Raw genomic sequence first — 14,908 nt, 5'->3', positions numbered from 1 at the left:
CCACCCACAAACTACCTAGGCCAGCGCCAGCCACGGAGCCCGGTGCCCAGCGCACCACGCCAGCCTCCGTCCCACAGCAGAGATCAGGCTACTAGGGACAGGGGGTGAGTCCTGCCCGTGTCCGACTCCCTCAGAGGTAAGGGGTTCGGGAAGAAGCACTTCTGAGTTGCTAGAAGTTACCTCTTGCCTCAGTTTACCCATCTGTCCAATGGAAGAATGGTAAAGTCCATCATTTCTGCAGGCCAGGGACTCTTCTGAACACTTTCCTGTCTTAACGCCCCTAGTGACCACAGCAGCCCTGAAGAGGATGCTCTTAGCTACAGTTTACAGGTGAGGAAACTGAGGCGTCCGCCACGTCCACACACCCAGAGAACAAAGCCAAGATCCTCCCGGGCTTTGCTCTCTTTCTAGGTCCCCAGGCCCAAAAGAAATAGGGGTGTAGCAGGGGCAGGAACGGGATTCAAGACAGGGACACACCGTCTGGCCCTAGCACAGTGCCTGGCCTGGCTGAGGAAAGGGACAGAAGAGCACAGCAGCTAAGAATTCAGACTCCAACCCCAAGGACCCTCACGGGGTAAGCCTCCTTGCCCCAATATCCTCCTCTCAAAAATGGGCACAGGTGCCACGTACGGAGCCCAGCACCAGGCAGGGGCTGCCACAGAAACATGGGGACTTTCCCACCCAGGCTGCGCACCGGGGAACCCTGGAGAGTTAGGGGCATAGAGTCTGGGAAGGTGTCTGGGCCCAGACCATGCCAGGACAGGCCAGCAGAGAAGGGACCCTGTTCCAAGCACCTCCCTCGCCCTTGGCCCCTGGCTCTGGCAGCCCAGGCCTGGCTCCAGAATGGGCAGGGCTCCCCAAGGGTCCCCAAGAGCTCCAGTGGGGCATGAGCTGGAGCAGCACCAAGCTCTCAGCTGACCTCAGGGGGAGCAGGGCCCGGAGGCTGAGGCCAGCGCCCGCCCTCGCTGTTGAGAGGCGCCTTTGTGCCAGCCCTGCCCCACCCCCCACTTGCCATCTGCCAGGTCCCTGGAGTCTGCTCCCCCTCGGCCGCTGGTTTGCTCACATGATGCCCCCATCTGCTGTGAGTCAGAAGGCGGGGTCCACAGGGCCACCCCAAGGATGGGGATGGGGGATGGGAGCCGGCCTAGGGCTCTGGTTGGGGAAGAGGAGGCAGCGTGGGGCGTGGACTGTGGGGCCACATTATCCCATCCTCCGGCCCCCTCCCCACCCACTGCTTTCTCCCTGCCTCCCAAGACCCTGCCCCGCACCCTGCTACCTGGAAGCCATCCCATAGCCCTGACACGGGCACCCATGGTGCTGGGTGCTGGGTGCTGTGCCCGTGACAGGGCTATGGGTGTCACCCAGGATGCAGTGACATGGCTATGGGTGTCAGTGACAGGGCTATGGGTGTCACCCAGGATGCAGTGACACCCGCCGTGGCTCCTTCCCCTGCCCGTTCCCCGCTCCGGTCATGCCGGGTCCTGCTAAGAGGGCCATCCCTTGATACGTGGACCCTGCCACAGCTTGCCCACCTCTCTTACCTGCCCTGCGCCAGTGCTGGACGGGCACCTGCACCCCTTTCCCTCAGCTAGGAAGCGGTCCCCAGCATGAGCCTCACGCTGACAGCCAGGCCAAGACCACTGCGCAAGCCTGTCACCCATCCCACTGGATGGCAGCCTCAGTCCCCCCGACCCAGCTGCCGGCCACCCTGCCCAGCCCGCCCGCCTCCGTCCCCTGCAGAGCAGATCAGGACCTGCCACCCGGGCAGCGAATCCCTTCAAGTGGCCCCTGCCCCATCTCCAGTGCCCTCTCCCTCCCCACACCCTCGGCTCCCTTCATTCCCCAAACCTTGCCCCACGCCAGTCCCTCTGCCAGGAAGGCCCCCACCCAGCCACAGCCACCGCAGCCCTCTCCCTCCCGGCACCTGAGCCCAGCCAGCCTTCCCAGAGCCCCGTGCTCCCGGCAGAGGCCTCCCCTCGGGCCATGCTCGCCTCCCTCCTCCTCTCACCCCCTCACTGTCTGTCTGTGACCCTGCTGGGGGGTGTCGCGCCAGCCTGGCTGCCCACCGCCCAGAGCATCACTGCCCAGAGCACCAAGGCACAGGTTCCCCACACGGACCAACCTGGAGCCCGACTCCTGTCCCTGCTCTAAGGCACACCCTGGGCCCATGGGCAGGACACCTCGGGTCACCCCACACACCCCCTTAGTAGCTAGGGCCACCAAGGCCCAGGGGACCAGCAGGCAAGGTGTCCCTGGTGGTGAAGCAACATCCCAAGCCCCTGGGGTCCCTGCTGCACAGGAGGTCAGGTCAGGCAGGGAAGGGACAGTCACCCACAGGACTGCTGGCCTGGGCTCGGGAGACCCCTGCAGCATGCGGCTCCCACTGACCAGCACCGCTGCTCCTCCCAGTCTAGGACCCCAGGAACCAACCCTCTGCCCTCGGGGACCTGCGGAGGAGCAGGGCTGGGCTGCCCAGGAGCTCCAAGAGACCTTCTTTGCCTCATCTACCCCCCTGTCCCCAGGATAGTCCAGTGCACACAGAAGGCACTCAATAAATGTTCACGTAAACAACTTCCATGGCTTCTGAAGGGAGTGTTAAGGCTATTCCCACCCACCCCACCAACCTCAGGTCACGGCCGCTCCAGGTGGGGCAGGGGGTGACAGGGACCTGCTACACTCAGTCGCACCCCTTCAGTCAAGAGAGGGCCCTGGGGGACCCCAACACAGCACCACACAAGGGCGGCTGGTTGGAGAGAGGACAGGAGCCTTCAGTGTCCTGCCCATGGGGCACAGGGAGGAAGGTCCCATCGGTCCCCAGCAGCTGGGCGCTGGGCTGGTGGCTGGCGGTAAGGAACTCTCCAGCCTCCACGGCTTCCCCACCCGGCTGCCTGGTTCCCAGGACTCACACCCAAGCCCACTGCCGGGGCCATGCCTGCCCATTTGAGTGACAAAAAGCTGGCTTACTCGGGGCCCAGACCCCAGGACAGCTAGAGGGTTAGTACCCCGAGGATCTCCATGACTGGCCCCTAAAGCACCCTCTCCTCCTGGCACCTGGCTCCTGGCTCCCCATCCCTGCACTTGCTGTGTGACCTTGAGCCAGCCACCTGCCCTCTCAGAGCCTCGGTTCTCCCGTCTGTGCAATGGGAGCAGTGCCCTCCAGGCACAGAGGGCAGATGGCCTGCTGGACCCTGGAGAGCCCACTTGCTGTTCCCCCGCTCCCAGAGGGCCAGTGGCTCCGAGTGTTCCACTCCTCCTGGGTGCCCTCCCCCCCTCAGGCTGCGCCTTTTCATGCCCACCCACCCCCACACTGGGGGTCGCGCACAGCCAGGCTCCTCTGGGCTAGACCAAGACCCCCCAGTCCTGTCCCTGCCCCTGCCCCGCCCCTCACCAGCCCCAGCACACCGCCCTCCCCTGCCTCCCACCTGCCGGAGCCCTTGGTTGGTACCTGGTGCCAGGTGGAGGGTCCTTTAGAGGGCCCCCTCTCAGGATCTACCCCAGAGGTTCCACCTGGTGCCCGAGTCCTGCCGCCTGCCAAGCCGCGGGCTGGGGAGTGAGCATGGGAGGCGCCGGCCCCTCTCCGGTGGCAGCAGCCGGTGGAGCCAGGGGAGGGGCCGGGGACACCCCCTCCAGCCTCCCGGGCTCCTCCTCCCGAGATGACTGTGTGAGTCACGGGTGTCTCAGAGGAGGCAGGAGGAGAGGCTGAGGGAGGGAGGCAGGGGCCCTGGGGGATGCCCATGACTCAGCACCTGGCAGGGGGCCTCCGCCTCCCCCAGCACCCAGGAGTGGATGCCAGGCTTCAGGGGGGACGCGGGCCAGGGTACCTCTGCCTCCCCACCCTGCACCTATCATCCCATTCTCCCCAACTTCCCGCAGGGAGAGGGTTGCCGTGGCAACAGGCCACTCGGATGCTGCCCCCACCCCCGGGCCCTGGTGACCACTGCCCCTTCCTGAAGACGAGTCCAGCCTCCTTGGCAGCAGGCGGGGGCCGGCGCTGACCGGCAGAGCGGAAGGCAGGCCAGGAGGAAGGCAGGACTCAGGCACCTGGCACAGGGCCACACACCGCTGGCCGCTGACCTCACGGCCTCTCCGGGCCTCTGTCCGTCTTCTCAGCAGAGGAGCACACGTCAGGCTCCCAGGGACCCACAGCTCCGGGGCTCTGAGATCCTGAGACCCTGGGGCCTTTAGGAATGGCCTCTTCAGTCTGTCTGCCCAGCAGAGGGGAGACGGAGGCGCCGGGAAGAGTCTATCCCAGTGCCTCCAAATGGTCGGAAAGAGGAATCTAGAAGTGACCAGCGCCCTGCCCCTCTGGCCACCGTCTCTGTTGGCCACTCCCTCCTGCTCTGGGGTCCTGAGCCCCTCTAGAACCCTGGGGGTGGCTTCAGATGACCACGTGCCCCGTCCACCTCCATCAGTACAGTGTGGATGAAGGCTTCCAAGTCACCAGTGCGTGAGGGTTTCACCTACAGGGCAAGGGCAGCCACACAGGGCCAATAAGAAGAAGAAAAATAAATACTCCCTTTACAGAGCCCTACTGTCTTCTAGAACCTTCCTCCTGCTGTCTTCAGGGTACCCACCTGATGCTCTATGAGCTGTCAACAAATATCCCCCAGGATGGTGATGAAGCAGAGGAGAGCTAACTGTCCAAGGGCACGCAGCTGGGGAGTGGCGGGGTTGGGTGGGAGCCAGCAGCCCGGCTCCCCAGACAGTCCTCCTAGCCACTCGTAAGCCAGCCTCCCTGGGCCTTAGCATGGGGCCTCGACCCCCCGGGGAAACTCGAGGTCCTTCTCTCTGGTAGGGGTCTCTCTGCGTCCTAGAGAGGGGTCCTGGGAAATCCCCCTGCACCCACATGTGACACAGTGAAAGCCTTTCAGGCAGCTCCAAACCAGCTGCCTGGTGGGGTGCAGGGAGCCACGGGCCAGACCTTCCAGAAGACCATTCTATGCTCCTCAAAGTCAGAGCCCTGCTGGCCAGGCTGTGGGAGATGCCTGCCCGATGCCGTAGTGGGCACTTGGCCCTGGTCAGGCCTGCTATTCCCACCCAGGGCCTCCACGGGCATGGCCTGATTACCAGGGCAGGCGGGGCCAGTCCACAGTGGGGTGGGGGCACAGCAAACAAGAGGACAGGAATGAGTTGCTCAGAGAAGGACATGTCCCTGACATGCCAGGTCTCTGGGCAAGTGGCCACCTCTGAGCCTCAGTCTCCCTGCGGTTAGTTGTTCAGGGCCCAGGCAGCAGGTGGCGGAGGCTCTAGGCCAGCAACGCAGCTGCGTCCCACCTGCCCACAGAGAGCACTGGCCAGCAGGCTCAGAGGGAGAGCTGAAGGCTCCCCTCTCAGTGCCCATGGGCCCCAGAGCCTGGGACAGCTGCCACTGGCCACATGGGAGAGGCCCAGGTCTCTGCCTGCCCCTCCTATCATCCAGCTTCTCAGACCTACTATGTGCTGGGCACTGTGCCAGGCTCTGGGCTCTGGCCCATCTTGGAGCTTGGCCAGGGTCATGAGCCCAGCTGTCATCTATGGTACCTAGGAGCCAGTTATTAGCTCCAGAAGATCCCTAGAAGGTTCTGCAAGTCAAAGTGGAGAATCCAAATAAATGATTACATGATTCTATTATTGGTTCTGGTAACAGGATGAGTAGGAACCTCCCATGCCAAAGTATTTGGGTCACTCCTACATCATCACTGCAACCCTGTGACGGGGCATCACTAGTATGTGGAATGAGAGGGCCAGAAACAGGCAGCAACTCAGCCAAGGCCACACGGCGGGTACATATCTGGGCCTCTAGCTGTGTGGCTTCACCCAACCACCTAGCAGGTGCAGGTCCTGGCCACACAATTTATATTCGCCATCTCTTTGCCCTTCATGACAGTTGCTAGCCCCAGTTTATAGAAAGCAGCCCAAGGCATAGACAGGGCAGGTGGCTTGCCCACGCCTTCAGTGACAGAGATCCGGGATCTGAAGCAGGGGACTGGCCCCGGAGCCCCTGCAGGCTCTTAAAGGAGGCAAAGAGAGGACTTTGAAAAACAGAGCAGCAGGAAGGGCATCCCAGGTAGAGCGATCAGATCAACAGGAGTCAAGAGGTGGAAGAGGAGCCGCGGGGGAAGGAAGGGGGCTCTGTTGTGGCAGCGGGGGGCAGATTCTGGAAGACTTGGAAAGCATGGAGTTTGGGCACTGGGGAGCCATAGAAGGTGTCTGATCGGGACTCAAAGTGTGGTGCACAGACCCAGAGCAGAGCCGGAGAGCTTGTTAGGGTCTCAGGGTGCCCCAGGTCTGCTGAGTCAGATGCCCAGGTGGTGAAGCATGAGAAGCCCTAACCTCGACTCTAGGGGCCAGTACCAGCCTTGGTTGCGGGCGGGGCCCAGGCCCAGCGGGGCCTTGAAGATGGAGCCAAAGGGAAGGGTAGGAGGGGGACTCGGGTCCAGGAGACCAGAAGCAGCCCACCCAGGACAGTGGGCCTGAGGGAGAGGGGAGAAAATGTCAGACGCTTCCCTGAAGCGTAGGGGTGCGGGAAGGGAGCAGGCAGGGGAGGAGCTGCCCGTGGGCACCTGGAATGAGCGTGACCTGCGGCATGTGGGGTGTCATGTGTACCCCCTGCTGGAAACGCCTTGCTGGGGCTCAGCAGTGACAAACTAGGGGTTCCGCAGGCCCAGGGAAGGGCATGGGCATTACTGTCTGGGGACAGAGGTCAGGGGTCGGGCAGGAGGCCCAGAAAGCCGAAGGGGTCCCTTCCTCTTAGAGACGGAGGAGAGGGGCAGTGAGGGAGCTGGCTTCCGCTCCGCTCTGCCAGCTGGGGGACCTGGGCAAGCGTCTCTGTCCCCACCCAGCCCTCATTTGACAAGAGAGGACAAAAGCTGCACCACCTCATGACCCCCGACACGAGTCCACACGGGTAAAGGGCACGCCTGGGCCTGCGCAGAATGGGCACCTTGATGAGGCCCACCAGGGAGCCACTGTTCAGAGCAGCCTGCAGAGGTGACAGAGACGGGCTCCCAGGGAGGGCGGGGAGGTGGACCCCAGGATAGAATAAGAGGTAGGGTGACCCTGGCCACCGACTGTGACTAAGGCCCGAGCAGAGGCTGGGTGAGGAGGAGGACGTGGCGGGGTTGTAAGAGGCAGGAGCCACCTTGCCCACCCCTGCAGAGGGTCCTGGGCAGCACCACTTGCTCGGGAGTGGGTTTTATCAGACAAGAGGAGCCAAGTCCAGGCTTCTCCTCTCGAAAGCTGAATGACCTCGGGGATCCTTGAGCTCCCTGCCTGGAACCCAGCAGGGAGACACATTGGCCCATGTCATTAGCACCCTAGTCAGCACAAGTGTCACAGACCTGCCCTCCACCATTGGCAGAGCATCCGGTACCTCCGCCACAAAACAGTGATGACCAGAGCTACGGAACAGCAAGGGACTCTGAGAGAGGACCTCCCTGCACCACGCAGCGATCAGCCTGGGACCCAGACTGGCTCTAGCCACCTCCCTGCTCGTCCGTTCCCGTGGGAAAGCCTCCAGACCAAGAGCGTGGGGGCCGCCGCAGCCCTGTGATAACGCCATCGCCGTCATGCCCGCCCCAGGGACCAGCAGCGATGGCAATGCCCATGTGACTCAGCCACCCTCACAAAGCACCCTGTGTGCCCTGGGCCTACCTACCCCACCCATGGCCCATCCCCCACTCCCCAGCAGAGGGTGGTGGAGCAGGGCGCCTGGGACATCCAGCTGTGGAGAGCAAGAGCCACCCTGTGCCCAGGTTAGTGGGGATTCAAGCCCAGGCTTGGGGTGCAAGGAGTCCATGCCAGCTCAAGTGATGGAATGAAAGCATGGCAACCAGGGGGACTGCCCGGGTCCAAACTGTCTTCTGAGGAGACCTTATTTGGAGCTCCAGGGCCACTCCAGCACACTGGCTAATCAGAGTGCAGCTGGCCAGCTGCCCCGCCCACATTTACCTGCATGGGGTTTCAAAACACAGGAACTCAGGCAAGAGGCACTTCCCCAAAGCCAGAGGGCCCTTGTCCACACCTGGTCACAGCACACACAGTCCTGTCTCCACCCCTGCCCCTACAAGTTCCAGGGAGCCCAGGGACCCCCATTGCACTCCTGTCCTGGGCCGGGAAAGGGACTTGCACTCTCTCCCGCTAACCTGCTGAGGAGGCCCGGCCCCATTTGCCCGGGGAAACAAAGGCGCAGAGAGGGAGAGAAGCCAGCCCAAGGTCTTGGAGGACTGGAGCCAGGATCTGACTTCAAGGTCTGCTTCCCTCGCCCCCCAGTACCTCTTCCTGGTCCCAGGGGCGCCTTGACCACCTGCCAATAAGAATTAACCTTGAGCCTGGTGCACACAGAAGCAGAGGGACACACTTTCTCCCCCACGGTCAAGCCCTGCTGTGAGGGGCCATTCCAGAACACAGTTGCGTAGACTGAGTTCAGCCTGGCTGGGCCTCTGAGGGCTGCCCCCACCCCCACTGACCCCAGGAGGTGGCACGCCTGGGTGCTTGGGTGCCCAGCTGCCCGAGACAGAAGGTAGACAGGGCCATGACCTGCTCCTCCTAGGCATGACGGAATGTCTGACCCTCAGCCCCCTAACAGCACTTGGCAGGAGGTTGGATCCAGCTAGAACAGGCCTGGAAGGTCATTCTGGTCATGCCCCTGCCTCTCAGCCTTCAAAAATCCCTAAGCCCAGGGCCAAAGCAGGTGATCCCAAACAAGCCCTCTCCTCACCCCTGTCATGTGCCTACCGGCCTGGGCCCCTCTTCCCATGTGCAAAGATAGTGTGCAGGGCTGGGTGTGCAAAGGCCTGGGCTCCTCCAGGGAGACGCCACCCACCCACCTCTGGATGTCAGGGTCCCCTCTGCAGCTCAGTGCACTGAGGGGAGGTGGTCAGGATGGCGCTTCCTACTCTGCCCCTGGGACCCAAAGTGCAGCCCCTACTCTGGGCATGGCTCCCAGGAGGAGCCCTGCCTGGCATCTTGCAGGGAGGGAGCCATGACTGTGGAAGTCCCCGTGACTGGGGGGATCCACATGGCTCCTCATCAGGATTCCCCAGCACTGCCCCCACGGTGTCCGAACACCAGCCATGGACTCTGGCCTCAGATTGTCCCAACTGGACATGTTTCTGTATTCTCAGTTTTAAAATGGGGACAGATGCCTACAGCCAGGACCTCTGAGAAGTGCAACAGTGACCTGTCACTCTCCCACCTTTCCCACACCCCTCCCCAACATGGTCAGGAACAGGAGAGACTCAAACTCCTCCATAAGAGGCCCATCCTAGGGGCTGGGATTGTGGCCCAGCCGTAGAGCGCTCGCCTAGCATGGGCGGGACCCGGGTTCCATCCTCAGCACCACATAAAAATAGAGGCATTGTGTTGCGTCCATCTACACCTAAAAAATAAATATTAAAAAAAAAAAAAGGCTCCATCTCAAAGAGAACAACGTGCCATCTCACTGCCAGAGTCCCCAGGGTCCAGAATCTCTGCCTTGATCTCCCTCCATGCCCACTTCCACCCCCAGCCCCTCTACACACACTCGTGATTGGCACATGGTAAGGTCCTGGCTACAGGAGACCCCGGGAAGTTGTTGACATGGTGCCTCCATGTCCTCAGCTGGAAGCCCGGGCTACCCCTCTTCTCTTGGTAAAACAAAGAGCTGGAATTGAAACTGCCTGTGGAAATCCCACGGAGCGCCCAGCCCCCGAGCTCCAGGAGACCCCCATACCTCCCAGAACCAATGCCAGCCAGGCAGCCGGGGAGCCCCCAGGGTCTCCCCCTAAGTGCGGGACGCAGCTGGCTCCGGAGGTGTAATGGAGCAGCGATGACAGCTGCTCATTAGCAGCAGGAGGTAGGGGGCCCATTTGCTGCCCACACACCCCAGGGAGCCAAGTTGGTAGAGGCAGAGCTGGGCCTCGGCTCAGCCACCCACCTGGCCTAGCTGGGAACAGGTCCACGAGTCAGGGCTGCGGGGGGGCGGGGCACTACTGCTTCAGCCCCTGCCCCCCATGGCCCAGGTGGAAGCCACCCACGGCTGTCCTGACTTTTCCTCCCTCCTAGCCCCCAGTCCACCATTAGGGACTCCCAGCACAGGGCCCAGTCCGCAGGGACTGCTGGGGAGGGGATGGCACAGCAGAGCAGCGGCCTGCAGCAGGAGCACCCAGGCCTGGGCTCTCTCCCTACTCCTGGAAGCCGTCCCACCTCCTCCTTCCTCCTTGTTAAAAGTCAAGGGTCGCAGGGCAACCTGCTCCCTAACCGGTTCCCCAGAGGATCCCAGGAGAAAACAGGCTCCGGGAGGGGGGAGACACGGCCTGGAGGGTCCAGACCTCCCATCCCCCCTGCCCATGTGCCAGGGGCCAGACTTTTGCCCTCACCTCCTCCTCTGAGCAGGAACACACCTCGGGCCCTCCAGGGTCCGGTGCCAGGATAACCACCACGTGAGCGCGCCCAGCCCACACCGAGCAGCAGGGTTAACCCCAGAGAGGCCAGGCCTCCCATTCAGTCCCTCCCCTTGGGGATCCCAGAGCCCCACCAGACCAGGCCCCTCAGGGGGTTGCCCGGACCCCAGGAATCGCCAAAGTCAAGTGGGCCAGGCTGGCAGCTGCACCTGCTGACCCGAGCCCCTGCCCCCACCCGGAGCGCAGCCTCTCACCTCCGAGTGTAGACAGAGCCTCTGCGACTGACTGTGCCTCCTCCTTCCTCCACCTCCAGCCAGGCACCCAGTCTGAGCTTGTCCAGACTGGTAGGCAAGTCTCGGGCCCAGGTGAGGAGGGCTCTACCTGCCTGGCCGGCTACCTCACTTCCGGCTGCCCCACCGCCTTAGGGCACTACTACCTGCCACCCTGCCTTCCCCTGCAGGGCTGGTCTGGCACTTTGGGGACTGAATCCCCCCACCCATGACCTCAGCCCTCCATGGATTTGGGACAACTCAACCCACGGAAGCGCAGGCTCCTCCTGGACAGGCTCAGGGTCATCGGTTATCTGGGCATCTCAGCAGCTTGCAGCCCCGGGGCTGCCCGTCTGCAGTCGGCCACGCCCCCAGGCCTGCCAGTCTGCAATTGGCCACGCCCCCCCAGGTTCTTTCTCTAGGGCCCCACCTGAATGGGGGCCCAGCCCCACCTTCCTAGTCTAAAACCCAGCCACAACCAGCAGCTGCCTGGAGGCCAGGCCAGGGTGGGGTGCAGGTGGGGGGATCCTGCTTTCAAAATGTCCAGCCTTCTGCAGGACATGAAGGCGGAGTCGGGTGGGGGCGGGGACAGGAGCCTCTTCCTGGGGAGAGGTTGGTGGCAGCTGCCCCAGGTACCCTGAGAGGCTGCTGGGGAGAGGGAACCGACAGGCGCCATCCCTGGCCCATTCACCCCCTGCTCTGCTGCACCCCCAGGCCCCACCTCTGGCCAGCAATTGGGGCAGCAGTTTTTCAAAGTTCTCATGGCCAGACCCCTTCCCTAGAGGCACCTTCAGATTCCCACCCCACCCCCACAGTGGGGACCCGCTGCTGAGCCTGGAAGCCATTCCACTTCCGTGTGATTCATTCCTCAAAGTCAGTACCAGGCTCTCCCTGGGCCAGGTCCCCGAGGGGCTGTAGGTACCAGAGTGCACCTCCAGAACCTTCCCTCACTTCCCCTGCCCCATCGGCCCCCCACAGCCACCTGGAACGCATTCCCCTGTGTCAGGATTCTTTCTTTCCTGGTCTGTGTGTCCTGCCGGATCACCACACCAAGCCAGTGCACGGCCTGGTCCAGCGGAGGGGCAGTGACTGGCGGGTGAAGAAGGAAAGGCTGGAGGGGCGGGTGGAGGCAGTGAGGCTCCTAGCACACGCTGGTGGAGGACCTACTGCGAGCCAGGCCCTGTGCGTGCACCCCACAAAGATCTCTCTCTTTTGAGCTGCGGAAAGACAGACGATAAATTAATTATTAATAAGCAAATCAATATGACATCTCTCCAGACTATGGTAAGAACCGCGGGGCGAAATAACCCAAGGAAAGGGGCAGAGTCCTGAGGAGGCAGCCCCAGCCCAGCAGGAAGCCGTGCCCCTCCCACCTAACACAGATGGGACCTCAGGACGTCTGGGAGGGGCCAGGAGGACGGCCTGATTCCTAGGCCCCAAGTTTCCCACGGCCCCAGAGATGCCACCCACCCAAATGAGGACACAGGGTGACTTCCTGTATACCCACGGGTGACTCCTGGCTTCTGGCAGCCAGGCTACAGAGCCACACCGCCCTGCACTTGAGGCCCCTGGCCGTCATGCAATCCCCAAACTGTCACTCAGGAAGCAGGGGTTGCGGCTGGAGCCCCAGGCTTGGGCCCTCTTTTGCTGGGGAAGTTGCTTAACCTCTCTGTGCCTCAGGTCATCTATTAAATGGGGACAACTGCCTTTGCCCTGCTTGGCCTCCGGAGGCAAAGGGAGTCCGTTTGGCATGCCCTGCCAACAGCAGGTGCCCGAGGAGCATTTGAGAGGGTCGGGGTTTGTCTCTAGGACCTCCCCAGTCCATCCCCTGGAATGAAGGCTCCCACTGTCACCTGACAGCCACCGAACAGATCCCCGTAGCTACAAATCTCCAGCCAGGCCTGGGCTGAACCCATTTTGTGGATGAGACCACTGACTTCTTACGAGGCAGGAAGCACTTTGTACTGTGAGTTTACAGACAAGGGGCAGAGGGGTTAAGGAGTGGGGCTGAGGTCACGCCCACGCAGTCTGCCTTTGGAACTCGCCCCAGGACCCGGGGTAAGCCCTGCCTCCCCCTGCCCACCTCACCCCCACTCATGGGGAACCTCAGGGAATCAGAAGCCTTCCCTGGAGAGCCTCAGAAAACCCCAGCTCTGGCATCCTGTGTGCCCCCGGAGCCAGGCTCAGCTTCTGTATCCCTCAGAGAACTGACAAGGCCCCCAAGGTCAGGGAGTGAGCTCCCCATCCCTGAGGGAAGCCAAGGAGGTGCTGAGCTGAGGCACTACAGGGTCCTCTGTGGGGAGGACTGAGCCATCTCCACAATGGCTTTCTATTCATGGGTTAATTGACCTGGGCCACTGTTTTCCTAGTTCCTGCATTCATGCACTGAACTAATATTTGCCCAGTAATGACTGCGTTCCAGGACGAACTTCCCAGGTAGACTGCAGAGGTCCCGTGGGGCGGGGAGAGCAGGCTGCCTGGGGTCCCCAGCTGCACCTGCTGGTCAGTCACCCCTTCGCCTTGGCCTTGGCCGTCCTGTCTGCACACTGTGGAAGCCCACCCTGCCTGCTGGGAGGATCCTATGGGAAGAGGTTGACGGCCCCCCCCCTGTCCTCGGCACGGCCTCTCTGTTGAATGGAGATGGCCTCTGCTCTCCCATCAGGACAGCAGGAAAACCCTCCTGCCTTTTGGCAACTTCTGGAAGAAGGTGGTCTCCACGGCCAGATGCGATGTCCAAGCCGATGGCTCTGGGATGGAGCCCTGTGGCCAGCCGCACAGCCCCACCGTGCTCTCAAATGAAGGCAGCACCTGCATCCCAGCGACCCGGGGAGCTGAGCCTGGAGGATCCCAAGTGCCACCTACGCAAGACCCTGTCTCAAAACGAAAAGGCGGGGGACGCAGCTCAGTGGTAGAGCACTGGCCTCGCATGCACAAGGACCTGGGTTCAATCCCAGCACCCCCAAAACATCCAATAAAATGAAGGAAACGGGTCGGGGGCAGCCCTCAGCATGACCTTGCCCGTGTTAAAGTTATGGTGAGTTCACGGCCCACTCTGCGTCCTTGGGTCAAGTTCAAGTCCAGCCTTCTAGGTTGAAACGGAGACGATAAAAGGACCCCTGCTGAGGTGCCTTCAAGTGGATCTCATGAGGACCTTTGGGGCAGGGGCAGGAGCCCCTGGAAATGCACCGTGTTAGGAGAAGGCTCATTTGACTGTCCCAGGGCTCTGAGCAAGGGCGGCTGCCATTTTACAGATGAGGACACTGAGGGCAACCAAGAGCGAGGCCCCCAGGCCTCCGTGAGTCAGCAGCACCAGGCCACATCCTTGGTGTTCCGTGCAACTCAGGAGCTCTCTGTGAGCGGTGTCGGGTTTGCTCTCCAGGTTTGCCCGAACCTCAAGTTGACTGAGTCCTTTGGGGATCAAGATTGAGGCCACTGAGTCACCACCTTTGGGGCATTTCCAGCCTCAGGGCATCTTATCTGGGCCTCCCCAGGCCCCCTCGGAGTCAGCACCCACCAAGGCGTACTAAACACAGGAAGCAGGTGAAAACCAAACGCCGAGACTGTGGGGCAGAGGCGGGGACCAGGACACGGCAGCTCAGGCCACGAAGAAAGAGTGACATGGGGAACCCACTGTAGCCAGGCAATCAGGGAGGCCTCCTGGAGGAGGTGACTTTTGTAATAAGGTGCTGGTGGGGAGGGAGGGTCCAGCCTTGGGGAGAGCGCACCTGGGCACAGCACAGCAGGCAGGAGGAACGCGTGCACTGTCCTCCCAGAGCAGGTGGGTTTAAGCAGGTCTTGAGGGGATCGATTTATTCTCAAGGACAGCAGCTGGAGGACCCAGCCCGGGTCGGAACTGGAGAATAGCCCTCCTGCCTCCTGGCTGCTGACACCTCACCACAGGGTCCTAATAGCCAGAGCCTGGCAGAAGCAACCACCCCAGGACAGAGGGTAGAGGAGCTGCCCACCCTCATCCCAGGGCAGACAGAACGCTAGTCCTCCCAGAGCGTCTGGAAAGCAGGCCTCCCTCCTCTGGCGGGCAGCCTGTCCCTACCCGCCCACCAGGCCTCCGCAGCCTTGGACAGCCAGGCACAGTGGACCTCACACCCCGCCCTTCCCAGTGGTGTGCTGGCGAATGCTAACAGCAGGCTCTCTGCGTGTTGTTCGGATGTGCCTGTTGACGTTTCCAGGTCCTTTGACCAGGTAAGATGAAACAGGGAGGATCTATGTGGGAACCTCGTTTATAGTCATGTGCACAATGTTTTGCTGAACTGGGAACAG

At 62.1% G+C, this 14,908-nt stretch overlaps 1 protein-coding gene across 2 annotated transcripts in view; it reads right to left on the bottom strand.

Moving 5' to 3' along the window:
- Adgrg1 (adhesion G protein-coupled receptor G1) overlaps positions 1–3,847 on the bottom strand; it is a 30,845-nt gene extending 26,998 nt beyond the window's left edge. For both annotated transcript variants that reach the window (XM_076837432.1, XM_076837434.1), the window contains exon 1: positions 3,446–3,847. The gene's annotated coding sequence lies outside the window, so the exon portion shown is untranslated. The remainder of the gene's footprint in view (positions 1–3,445) is intronic.
- Between the last annotated feature and the right edge of the window lie 11,061 nt (positions 3,848–14,908).

The sequence above is a fragment of the Callospermophilus lateralis genome, chromosome 18 (genome assembly GCF_048772815.1).
Source record: "Callospermophilus lateralis isolate mCalLat2 chromosome 18, mCalLat2.hap1, whole genome shotgun sequence".
NCBI classification, from domain to species: Eukaryota; Metazoa; Chordata; class Mammalia; order Rodentia; family Sciuridae; genus Callospermophilus; species Callospermophilus lateralis.
This window is presented reverse-complemented; position numbering and strand designations above follow the sequence as displayed.